Here is a 12747-nt window from a genome sequence, read left to right as displayed (position 1 = left end):
TACATCATACCATTAAAAGCAAATGGTTTTGTACACCTCCAGTTCAGAAATTAAATGTACATGTCAATCGATTGTACATGCTCAATTTTATACCTATTGCCTCTAACTTTGAGAATGGCAAATTTCTGTAGATGTAGGAAAAGTAAAAACCAAACTTTTTTTTCTATTTATCCAGACATTTTTCTTTTTTAAAATTATGATTTGTGTGCTTCTTTTTTATCTTCTTTCACTTTCTCCCCCCTGAATAGAAATAAATCTTAAGGAAAATTCTTAAAGGTTGAATTTTTTGCTCTTCTGCATTCTAGGGTATCACAGCATATCATAGCTAACACATGATTAAAGCTTTCATTGTTGTTTAGATTACCTGTAACTAAGCTTGTGAAAATTAAATGTCTTTTTGCAAATAAAACTATTGTATTTTCTCATCTAAAATTACTTCGAAAATGACACATTCCAAAATCCATGGAAGGTTATAAGAGACCAAATATAACAAGTTGTTAAGGCAGATGGACTACTTTGTTGAGAAGGGTACGTGCAAATTTTGATATGTTTTAAAGCAAATCAGAGGATCTTTGTCTTAATTTTTAAATCTAAAGCTATGTATTAGAACATAAAAATATAATTTGAATTATAACTAGCTTTTCAACTCAAATATTCAACTACCTGCATATCACAATCTCTGGTTTATCATATGAGTCATGTCAGTTTTATTGTTCATATCTTTTCAGGCATCTGGCAAGCTGAGATTGCGATTTGTTTTCACATATGTTGTGATAGAGAAGATTCAGGATGTGTAGTGGTTTAGCATCAGGCTGTATGCGCTTTAATTCTCACTTCCAGTGGTAAAGCATTCTGTCATATTTTTAAGTATTGGAATACTTATTCTAATGTATGTCAAGATGATTTCTATTCTATGCTTTTTGTATCTCCTTTATCTTTTCTACCACCCCTTTTAATAATTTTGAATGATGACAACCAAAAAAATATTCTATAAATATGATTTTTAATTTTCATTTTCAGCCTGGGCTAGATATCTAATTACTTGGATGATTATGTGAATATCTGTATAGTAGGATAATTACTTCATTTATAAATCAAATACATATTTAGATAATTCTTTTAAATATATCAATAGACCTATGTAATTTGCTTAGTACTGTGCATTCTTGTCTTTACTAAGCTGTGATATGCTTACGCTATTTTAGCCTCCTTCCTCTATTTGTTCGTAAATTTGTCTTTTAGAATTAAGATTTTGCTTCAAATATGCCTGATTCTCATATACCTTATACCATAAGTTACTTCTTATGCTTTCTCTTCTGTTTTTCTTTCTTGTTCTATCTCACATATACCCAGTTGAAAAAACAGTATTTCATATAAAATATATGTAAAATACTAAATGTGTTACAGTTTTTCTATAAGAATATTAGTTCATGGATGAAATAGTAAAAGTAATTTGATACGATGCTACATATGTGCATCATCAACAGCTTTGCTATTTTCTTCCTGTCAAATTACTTTGGCTTTTCTGTTCTTCCCCTACTTCCCAGTCACTTTTTTGCTTTGCCTGTTCTCCGCTCTCACTCCTCTCATTGTCACTAATGGCTAGAACTTGATTCACATCTCCCCACCCACACTTTGCTGACGACATAAATTATTCGGATCCAAATGGGCAATATTCATTAGCTGTACACTTTACTAAAAGAGCCTTACACAGGAGTGCTGCAGTCTCCCCTTTTTATTAAAAGTTAAAATGCTTTTGCTGTCATGGAGGTGGAGGGTCAGTTAGCCATGATAGAGGACAGGGCTACAGTGATAATATATAAAAATAATAACTATTACCCTTGGTTGAGTGACCCGGGGAAAAGAGCACTACAGAGCTATTTTTTTGTTCCCTTTCACTTGTCAACAGCACTGGCTTAAAAGCTTTAGCCATTGCTGAGGACCTAATAGCACCTTTGGAAAGTTAGAAAGACAACTGTCAAAAAGAAAAAAAAAACAAAAAACAGTTAAAGATGAATTGAGTATTTGTGCATGTGTGTGCAGTTGGGGCCTTTTCATATGTTAACCTAATGGAAGTGATACTGTCTCTGAGACCACATCTTCACTCACATGAACCAACTGAAAAATTCATAAGATAAGCCACAAAACTAAGGACTGTGGCTTATCAGAAACATGTGTAGAGGGAGAAGATACTACCTTTTGATGAAGTTTTTGATTTCTGGTTAGTTTCAATAACATGTAAGGTGAAACATTTGTCTATATTTACATTTGATTTTTGAAATACTACTCTTCAAAAATTACGTTATTTTTGCTGAGATCTAATATTTGAAACAACAAACCAAAGAGTTGTAATCTATGCCAGAAAGTGCACTTAGAAGTAGATGGAAAAAAACAAAAATATCCAATCCATTGCTCACAAATCAAGTCTATCATTTAATGGAGATTTTTTGCAGAAAATCTAGAACCATCTTGTGAGGAGTAAACACAAGTTTATCAATATTTGGCAGTTATCCTATATTGACTATGGCATATTCATCCATGTGATGAAACATTTATTATTGTAAAACTGTGATATATGATCGGATGTAATTGAACAGGTGTCTGAATAGTGTTAGCTTATGCTACAAGAACATTTAAACCTGTGACTAATGACTGATTACACATTAAAACTTTCAAAACCTGATCAACAGGCTGAAAACATTTTTTTTCTGTTAGCAAGCTCATATTAACTTTCAAGTAGGAGCAAAAAGTACTTTGGAATTAATAAAAGTAAAGTATTTCTAGAGTTTAATTCACCTCAGAATACTGACATAAAAATAACTGTAAATCCTAATGCTTTGGGATTTAAGATGTGTTTCTATTATGTGTGTTGTGGTGTGTGTGTGTGTTTTTTTTTTTTATTTCCTAGAAGAACTTGACATTTTTCACTGGCAAACCGACTGTAGTGTTTGGCCAATAAGCCTCTTTACAGGGTGTTTTGGTCTTTAGCGCATAAATAACTTTACAGATATGTAAAAGCTTTTACATTACTTCCATTGCATTGTTTAACATTTGCCCCAAAATGTCTAGGCATGCAACTGTAATCAGCAGAATTGAATTCTGAAACATGGTTTACAGAGTTAGCTGCCTCTTTATCTCAAAAATAAATAATCTTATCAGTAATTGAATAATTAAATAGCAACATATTGACTTACAGTTAGCTTTTTGAAGAAAAATATACCTAACCAAGTACAGTTATTAGCATTTATTCTCAGTGGTAAGTTCAGTTTCATGGGGCCATTAGATGAGAGGTTCCAAGAAGAGAATATTGAGTTAACAGTAACTAATCTTAACAGAGACTAGTCACTGGGATTTGTCATGTAGTTATTAACTAAAATTAGATGAGGTGAATAAAACTAGATTTAAAAATGTCATTTTTTTAAAAGTTTGACATTCTGTTAGAAGAACTAAGGGTAGCATGTGGTATATTGAAGAGAGCAGTGGGCTGGGAGTTCAGTTTCAAGCCCAGCCTTTATGATAATTTTTATATTATCTTAGACAAGTTATTAACCACTTTGGTTTACAATTTTTTCAGTCTGTAAAATGAAGGGTTTGCTCTACAATGGTATTAACCAAATTGTATTAGGCAAAACAGTATCTCAATATTAATTTCCTTGGTTAAATATTTAAAGAACACTGTATAATCCACAACTCACTTAAAGACTGGCAACCTCTTAGACTATAAAAGATCCAAATTTAGTAAAAAGAAAAAAGAAATCTGAATTTGTTAGTGTTAAATTAGATTTTCATGACAATACAAGGCCTATTTTGTTTGGTTTAGTTTTTGTTTTAAGTAACCAAACACCATTTGTTACCACTAAAGTATGATATATATTTCAGTAAATGGCTTTTATGCAATATTTGCTAAATGATAAAAAATATTTTATTGTGATATCTTCACACACCATACAATCTTTCCAAAGTATACAATCAGTGGCACAAAATATCATCACATAGTTGTGTATTCATCACCATGATCATTTTTAGAACATTTGCATCACTGCAGAAAAAGAAAAAAGAAAAACCCCATATATCCCATGCCCCTACCCACCTCTCATTAACCACTAATATTGCACTCTACCCACTGATTTTTTACACCTCATACCCCTCCTATTATTTATTTATTTATTTATTGTTCTTATTTTTTCACTCATCTGTCTAAACCCTGGATAAAGGGAGCATTAGTCACAGGTTTTCACAATCACACGGTCACACTTTTACACACTGTAAAACTATATAGTTATACAATTGTCTTTAAAAATCAAGGCCACTGGAATACATTTCAACAGTTTAGGTATTTCCTTCTAGCTATTCTAAAACACTAAGAACTAAAAAGGCATATCAATATACTGCATATGACCAACCTCCAGAATAACTTCTCAACTCTGAAATCTCTCAGCCACTGATAGTTTATTTTGTCTCATTTCTCTGTTCCTCCCTTTGGTCAAGAAAGCTTTCTCAAACCCATGATGCTGGGTCCCAGTTTATCTCTATGAGTCATGTCCCATGTTGCCAGGAAGATTTATACCCCTGGGAATCATGTCCTATGTGGTGGAGAAGGGCAGTGAGTTCACCAGCTTGGCTTAGAGAGAGTGGCCACATCTGAGCAACAAAAGAGGTTTTCTGGGGGCAACACTTATGCGTAATTATAAGTAGGCTTAGCAGGAATTCTCTTTTGCAGGAATAAGTTTCATAGGAGTGAGCTCCAAGATCAAGGGCTCAGGCTATTAAATTCATTGTGTCACACTAATACCCGAAGTTCCAGGTAACCACCAGGTTATACAAAGAGCTCAGCTTCTCAAAATTTAGAAATAACAGTTATAACTCTGGAATACATGGGACTTCTGTAAGAGCTTACAATCTAGAAATCTTTGCAATAGGCCTTAGCCTGATAACTTATGTTCCTGATTTTAATTCTCCAAATTTGTATATTATAGTTAGTCCCTATGAGTGAGGCATGACAATAGTTGCCTTTTTCTTTCTGACATTTCATTCAACAAACTATCCTCAAGATTCATTCACCTAATAGCATGGGTCACAACTTCATTCCTTCTTGCAGCTACTCAGTGGTCTGTTGTATGCATACAACACAATTCCTCCTTCCTTTCCTCAGCTGATGTACCCTTAGGCTACCTCCATCCATTGCAAATTTCAAACACTGCCACCATAAACATCAGTTTGCAAATGTCCATTTCTGTTCCCACTCTAAGTTTTTCTAGGCATATACTGAGTAACCGGGTTGTAGGATCATATGGCAACTCTACCTCAGCCTCCACACTGTCTTCCAGAGAGACTGCACCTCTCAGCTTCCCTACCAACAATGAATAGGTACATCTCTCTCCACATTTTCTCCAGCTTTTGTATCTCTCTATTCATTTCTACTTCTTTTAATTTTTTTTAACTCTTTTATCATATAATATAGCATATATACAAAACAAAGAAAGAAAAAAGCAATAGTTTTCAAAGTACTCTTCAACAAGTAGTTGCAGGACAGATCCCAGAGTCTGTCATGAGCTGCCGTACCATCATCTCAGATTTTTCCTTCTAGCTGCTCCAGAACATTGGCGGCTAGAAGGAATAAATATTTTTTTTATTATCATAATCGACTTTTTTGTGAAAAATAACATATATACCAAAAAGCAATAAATTTCAAAGCACAACACAATAATTAGTTGTAGAGGAGATTTCAGCGTTTGGTATGTAGTACAAGTACACAATTTTAAGTTTTTACTGCTAGCTGCTGTAAGATACTAGAGACTAAAAGAAATACCAATTTAATGATTCAGCAATCATACTCATTTGTTAAAACCTACCTTCTCTGTATAACTCCAACATCACCTCTGAGCTTTCTCCCACTCTTTAGGGGTATTTGGGCTATGTTCATTCTAACTTTTTCATCTTGGAAGGATCTGTCTGCAATAGAGTAGGGAGATGGAACTAACTGATGTTATGGAGAGGCTGGCCCCTCTAGGTTTTCAGGACTTATTTGGTCCAAGAGGTTATAGGTTTCTGGAAAGTTACCCTAGTGCATGGAACCTTTGTAGAATCTTTTATATTTGCCCTAGCTTTTCTTTAGGATCGGCAGGAATGGTTTTGGTTGTGGTTTGGCAAGTTATGATAGGTGGCAACATCTAACTGAATAAGAGTGACATTCAGAATAGCCTCTTGACTCTATTTGAACTCTCTCAGTTACTAATACCTTATTTGGTACACATCTTTTTCCTCTTCTCATCAGGATGGCATTGTTGATCCCATGGTGCCAGGGCCAAACTCATCCCCAGGAGTCATCTCCCATGCCACCAGGGAGACTTTTACCCTGGATGTCATGTCCCATGTAGGGGGGAGGACAATGATTTCACTTGCAGAGTTGGGCTTAGAATGAGACCACATCTGAGCAACAAAAGAGGCCCTCCAGAAGTAACTCTTAGGCATACCTATAGGCAGACTGAGCTTCTCTGCCTCATACATAAACTTCACAAGAGCAAGCCTGAAGATCAAAAGCTTGGCCTATTGATTTGGGTGTCCCTAATGCTTGATTCAGTATCAGGTAAAGTTTAATAGTTCCATATTTTTTCTCTCATCCCTCTGAGGACTTTGCCAATAATTTTTGATTATCTGCTTAATATATTCTAAGTTGTATCCAGACATTACATTAAGCTATACAGGAATAAAGTTCCTCATTCATGTTCTGCGCTCCCTGTGTTTCGATTGTTTAAAAGAGCTATCGAGACAGGTTGGTTTGATTATGTGCTACAGAAAATTTAGGTTCCAGACAAAATAAACCTTTTCCTTTGTTCTCAAAGAGTAGCTGAGGTTCTAAACTATAGACAATGTCTTCCTTACACTGTGTTCTGAATTATCTTAATCCTGACCTGATTGGCTTCATTCTTATCTCTAAATACCAGGTTATACATACATAAAACAGCCTCTCAAAATCCAGAAATAATAGTTACTACTCCAGACTGAATGTGACTGCTATAAAAGCTTACAATCTAGGCCCTTGTTTTCTTATAAACATTTTCTAAAGGAGCCATTCAATAATTGCTCTTTTGTTTCTGGCTTATTTTGCCCCACCAAATGTCCCACAGGTTCATTCACAGTGTTGCATGCCTCACAACTTCATTCCTTTCTGTAGTAGCACAATATCTGATCATATGTATATACCATCATTCACCAATCTACTTCTCAGTCAATGCATCTTTCAGCCACCTGCATTCATTAGGCATTATGTATAATATCCAAAGTCCATAGCCCATCAATATGCTCAATTTTAGATAATTTCATTTTTCCCAAGAGAAAGATAACCAATAAACATACTCTTACCAAATAGGAAATCTAAACCTCCCCTTAACCCTTTTCTATCCCCCTCTGTTCATTTTAAAATGTTTTAATTATGCATCATACAAACCAACCTAAGGAAAAAAATAAATGGTTCCCAGTATAATCATATAGCCATGACTTCACCAACACAATCCATATGAAGACATTTCCTTTTCTTCCACAAACAATTCCATACCTGTCCCCCATATCCCCTGCTTATTAACCTTTAGTTTTGGCATAATGCCTTTCTTACATTCAATGGAAGTATATTACAGTGTTACTATTAACTAGAGACCCTGGTGTGTATTGATTGTATTTTTTCCTAAATACATCCCATAGTCAATACCTTGCAATACTGACATTCATTTGTTCTCCTTCATGCAAAAACATTCCTATATTTCACCATCATTTTTCAGTCTAGGCATTCCTAAGTTATGCCATCTCAGTCTTTATCCTTTATTTTTCCTCTTGTGTCTCACGTGCTCCCACCTTCTTCCCTCACTGTGCTCACATCCAGCTTCATTGAGTATAAACTATCGTGCTACTATCAGAGAGTAGTGTGCTATCCATTTCCGGATTTTAGAGTCAGTCCTGTTGACATTCTGTACTTCTTCAACACCAAATGCCCATTCTCTACCCGCTTTCTATCTCCTGATGATCTGTGTTCTTAACTCTCAAAGCTCACTTATTAATGTTAGTTCATATTAGTGAGACCATATAGTATTTATCTTTTTGTTTCAAGGATCCTTCTTGCTATAAAAATTCTGACCCTATGACAAGAACAATCTACATATGCTTTTACTTTTTGACTTCGAAGGAGGTATTGGTATGTTTTGCTGTTTAGTCATACTGTTCCTTCCTTAGACAACTCCCATTCCTGTGTACCCTATCACATATCAGGAATAACACAGCTTAGTTCAAGCTACAAAGTTGAAATATAAACAGTTGTAGATCTGATATGACCTAATATCTGGTACTTTGTTTTAAAAAGTCAAATATTATATATGTGTATTTTTTTTTGCTTGTTTGATTTTTCAATGAGCTCTGCCACAGCAGCTTAAGGGAGATTAAAAAAAGAAAAAAAAAAAACCTACATAAACACAAAGTGAAAACCTGAGCTTGTGTGTAAAGCTACTGCACTGGAGCGAATGTGGTTTAATTCTTGGCACTGGCAGCTTGTTGGAGAATTACAATATGTTGGCATGAGTCTCTAGGTCTCATTGTTCCAGATGAGGGACTCAGTCTTAAGAGTGTTTGGCAATGAAGGGAAAAAGGAGTGAGAGTTATAGGGAATGAACAGGCCCTAAAGAGGCGGATGCTGTTGTAACAATGGCTGGCACAGTTGGGGGGGCCATTCAGTGGTGGGGAATGCCATAGGCACTGATGTGCAGAAGCATATGTGAGCAAAAGAGGCAAAAGGGTGAGAAGGGAAAAGCAAGTGAATATACCAAAAGGTTCCTAATGGCAGAAAGAGATGAAAGTAATCTAATTAGATTCCTCTTGATATTGTGTTGACTAATGAAGGATATCTTTCTTTTCTTTAGGCCATGTTATGGCTTAATAGTTAACATTTATTTTATTTTCTCCTTTAAAACAGATACATATTTACCTTTCCCCTGAAGAGACAGGGTCCTTGAATTAAGAAGTTCTCGGTTTGCATTCCATTTGCTCCACATTATGGTTAGCATCTTTCTGAGCCTTAGTTCCCCAATCTGCAGAATGGGCATCATAATATATGTCATTAACAGAATTGTTATGTTGGACAGCTTTCTAAAAACAGAAAAGCTATGTAAATAATAACTATTATTCCTAGCACTTATAATATAGGGAGCCCTGTTCTCTCTTTTGAAGGTAATGATAATCCTCCAATGCTTGGGAGAAGTAAATCTCAGGGGAATTTTAAAAGTGTTCATATTAAAAATATGACAGATCTTAAATGACAATCACGGATAATGCAGAATTTGAATATTTGTACCTTTCTAAACAACTGTACACACAAACATGCAATACTGTTATATAAAATAAAATGCTGTTTTTTTTTTAATGACATATCAGAACTATAATATTTAATAGATAACTGTAACCTACCGTTGGGTCAAATTTCATATTACTCATATTCATACATTAATGAACAGGTATATTATAAATATTGTGATTTTGCCACTTGGTCTTTTACATTTCTAGCCATGAATTTTCCATGAGATGTTAACTATTATCAGAAAAATTCAATCATTGGCACATATCCATCCATTATGTTCATTATTGTAGGATTATTTATTGCCACATCTTCAGGAAATACCAATGGAAATAGCAACAAATTGAAGCTGTAGCAGTTGACAGAATGCTGAACGTGTATTTGTTGAATGCTCTTTTACAGAAATTCAGATAGAAAGATAAAATGGGTGAAATGACGTTCTCACACTAGACAGTGGCCAAGTCCTGGTGAGAATCCAGTTAGTATGACATCGTCCGACAGTCCTTCTGCCATATAAATAGCCCTTTCATCATAAGTCTTTGCTATATGGTCATGGGTTTCTATTAAGTTGTTCAGAATTTTGAAGTGGAAAATCATATAGTGGGACTATATTCTGAGGGTTATGAAGACTTTAAGAAATCTTGGTCTTTAATGGCACCGTTGCTGCATTGCTCATAGGTGCATGTTACCCTGGGAAATTGAATTTATCCTTTAAAATGTGTATTTCATCCTGTGAAGTTCAAACAGTATTTTTTCCTACTATGGAGGTTTGTTTTGCAGATGAAACGAGGTAATGTGAGTGTACATGAAAGAGCAAAGGCTTCACGGCCCGATAGGTTGAATTTAGCTTCGTATTAGGCAAGTCATGATATCTCCCGTAGCTTTGAGTTCTTTAACAGTGAAGCAGATGTACCATTGTCTAAGCCAAAAGGTTATTATGAGAAGGTTGAGATACCAGTGAAAGGACCTGGTATAATACTTAGCTCTTAGCCCTCAAAATAGTAGCTGTCATCATCATGCCATTGTCCACAAGAGCATTAGGAGTATGTAGGAAAACAAACAAGCAAGCAAACTTGTTTCAGGGCCTCAGTTCTGCCCCTCATATTTGTGAGACCTCATATTGCTCCTTTTCTTCTCTTTCCTTCTATTCCCTGCCCCTGCCCCCCCAACCTAACCCCTTCACCCCCCGCCCCCTGCCTACCCCCCCCCCCCTCGTGGTTGCCATGATTAAATGGTAGAATGCTGCTAAAGGAAGCCATTTAGCATAGTTGCTGGCACATAGGCTGCTCAATAAATGTTTATCGAGTCTGCATTTAAAGTATTTGCCTCATCCAAATTGCAAATGTTATTTTGCATGTCCATAGACATTACAATCCTGAATCAGATATGTTTCTGATTTTATGTTTCCCAAATAACTTATTCCTAAATAAGTTATTCACATTATTGTGGTTATTAAAAGTCAGATACTTGAAAAAAAAAAAAAGTGACTCTGTTTTTGAGCTTCCTATCTCTATGCTAGTTAATAAAGAGGCCAGGAATGTACTGCAGGCTTCAGAAATCTGGCGCTGTGTCTTTAACTCCGCAACTTAGACAGAAGACTCCTGTTTCTTTATGAGCATACTACAGTGAATATTTTGTCTAGCTGCAGGGGAAAAGCTTTGTCATGGACTTTGCAGACAATAGCCTTAAAAGTAAAATGGTCTGCTTTTGGTGCCTGGAGGTTCAGGGCCTATTGTTATGCACAATGGATTTCTATTGCTGCATTCCTGCTTAGCAAAGGTTTGTTAGCTTTAATGACTGACAGTACTCTATTGCAAATACCATCTTGGCTGTGTCCTGTTTACATGCTACTCAAGAATTTTTGTAGAGTGCTGGAAAAAAGAAACCGTGGTGTTTATTTGACCTGCTCTGATAAGACGCAAAAAAGGATTCGTTCAAAAAGTGCTTACTGGAAATGAGGAGATGTTGGAAATCCTTGCAGAAGCATTTTTAAGTTATTTTTTTAAAAAACTGAATGAAGAGAAATATTGATTGCTATGAGAAGATGTTTAATCTGCCTTGTTATTCATAGAATTTCTGTTATAATTTCCTAAACATTATAGTATAGAAGTAGAGATATTTTAAGAAAAAGTTAGTAAAATTGAAGAAAATGTAAGTAAATCGTTTAGGATCTCTTTTAATACATGTGAAGAATATATGTACTTCATTAGAAAGGAAGAAAAGGAAGAAAAACAGTTCACACATTCCATAGGCAAATCTGCATATAATAGTTATGATATGTGGATATATATGTGCATCTATGTATGTAGAGTATGTCCAGAAATAGTCATTCAGAGCTTTTCACTATTCTATTTTCCACAAATGTTTGACATGACATCTGGGAAAGAAGCGTTCCATAATGTTAACAGTTATTCCAAGGAAAATTGCACCTCAGCTCTGTTGAAGACTCCACACAGGCTTTGTGACTTTGATAGCTGATGGCTGTGTGATGGAGGCCTGGAAAGAGTAGATGGCATTAGCCAAAGACAACAATGAAAGCTCCTTAAAATGCATTTTACTGTGGGGAAAATGAACCAGTTTCTAATAATCTTATGGTCTCTAGGCCAGACGGTCCCTTTGATAAGTTAACATGTACTCTCTTTACGCTCCTCGTAGGGGGTAAACAAATGCCTGAGCAAACACAAATACACATAAACACCAATGTGGAGAATGGCAGAGTATGTCTTAGATCTAGATAATAAGTGTGGGTATTGTTATTTAGATGGAGCATACTGGGACACTTATCTTTTAGTACACTCCATTTTCTAACTGAATGCAGTGCTAATCGTGGGATTGAAAGCCATTGTAATTGTGTACCCATCTAAATGCTGACAAGAATATACAATTACATTGTTTGGAACTGAGTTTAATGTTTGGGAGTTCTATTAGCATTTATATTCATTTATACATTAAAATTCAACACAAAAGGAGAGGTCAGAAACCATGTGATATATACAGACACAAATATCAGATTAAAGCATAACCTTGCTCTCTAAAATGTGTCTGCCCCATCCCAATTCAGGACACATTTAGAGTGTGATACAAATCTGAAATAAGCAAATAATAGGTTTCCATTATAGGCTTTACTTACTTCTCTAGATTTTGCAATCTTTTTAGAGCTTTTATACCAACTTTTTTTTTTCTTTTAATGTTCGAGGTACTGGCAAATCTTTCCACTGTGTGCTTACCACCACACGATGTTAAACACATATTATAAAGTGGATGTAATTGTAAACACACCGAGGGATATAATTACATGTAGCAGATTTAAGAGCTAATTCTTTGCTTCTTTTTTTTTTACTCTGCATTTTATCAACATAATTATTTTTCGACTGCAGACTAACACCCTGAAATTGACAAGCATCCATAATAGC

The 12747-nt window shown here is 35.2% G+C and overlaps 1 protein-coding gene across 29 annotated transcripts in view; it reads left to right on the top strand.

Annotated features, from left to right (window-relative positions):
• Nucleotides 1–12747, top strand: part of SOX5 (SRY-box transcription factor 5) — a 1211684-nt gene that overhangs the window by 982021 nt on the left and 216916 nt on the right. The gene's annotated exons all lie outside the window — the stretch shown is intronic.

Source organism: Tamandua tetradactyla, chromosome 7, assembly GCF_023851605.1.
Source record: "Tamandua tetradactyla isolate mTamTet1 chromosome 7, mTamTet1.pri, whole genome shotgun sequence".
Classification (NCBI taxonomy): domain Eukaryota; kingdom Metazoa; phylum Chordata; class Mammalia; order Pilosa; family Myrmecophagidae; genus Tamandua; species Tamandua tetradactyla.
Note: the sequence above shows the minus strand (reverse complement) of the source record. Positions and strands in the feature narration are given on the sequence as shown.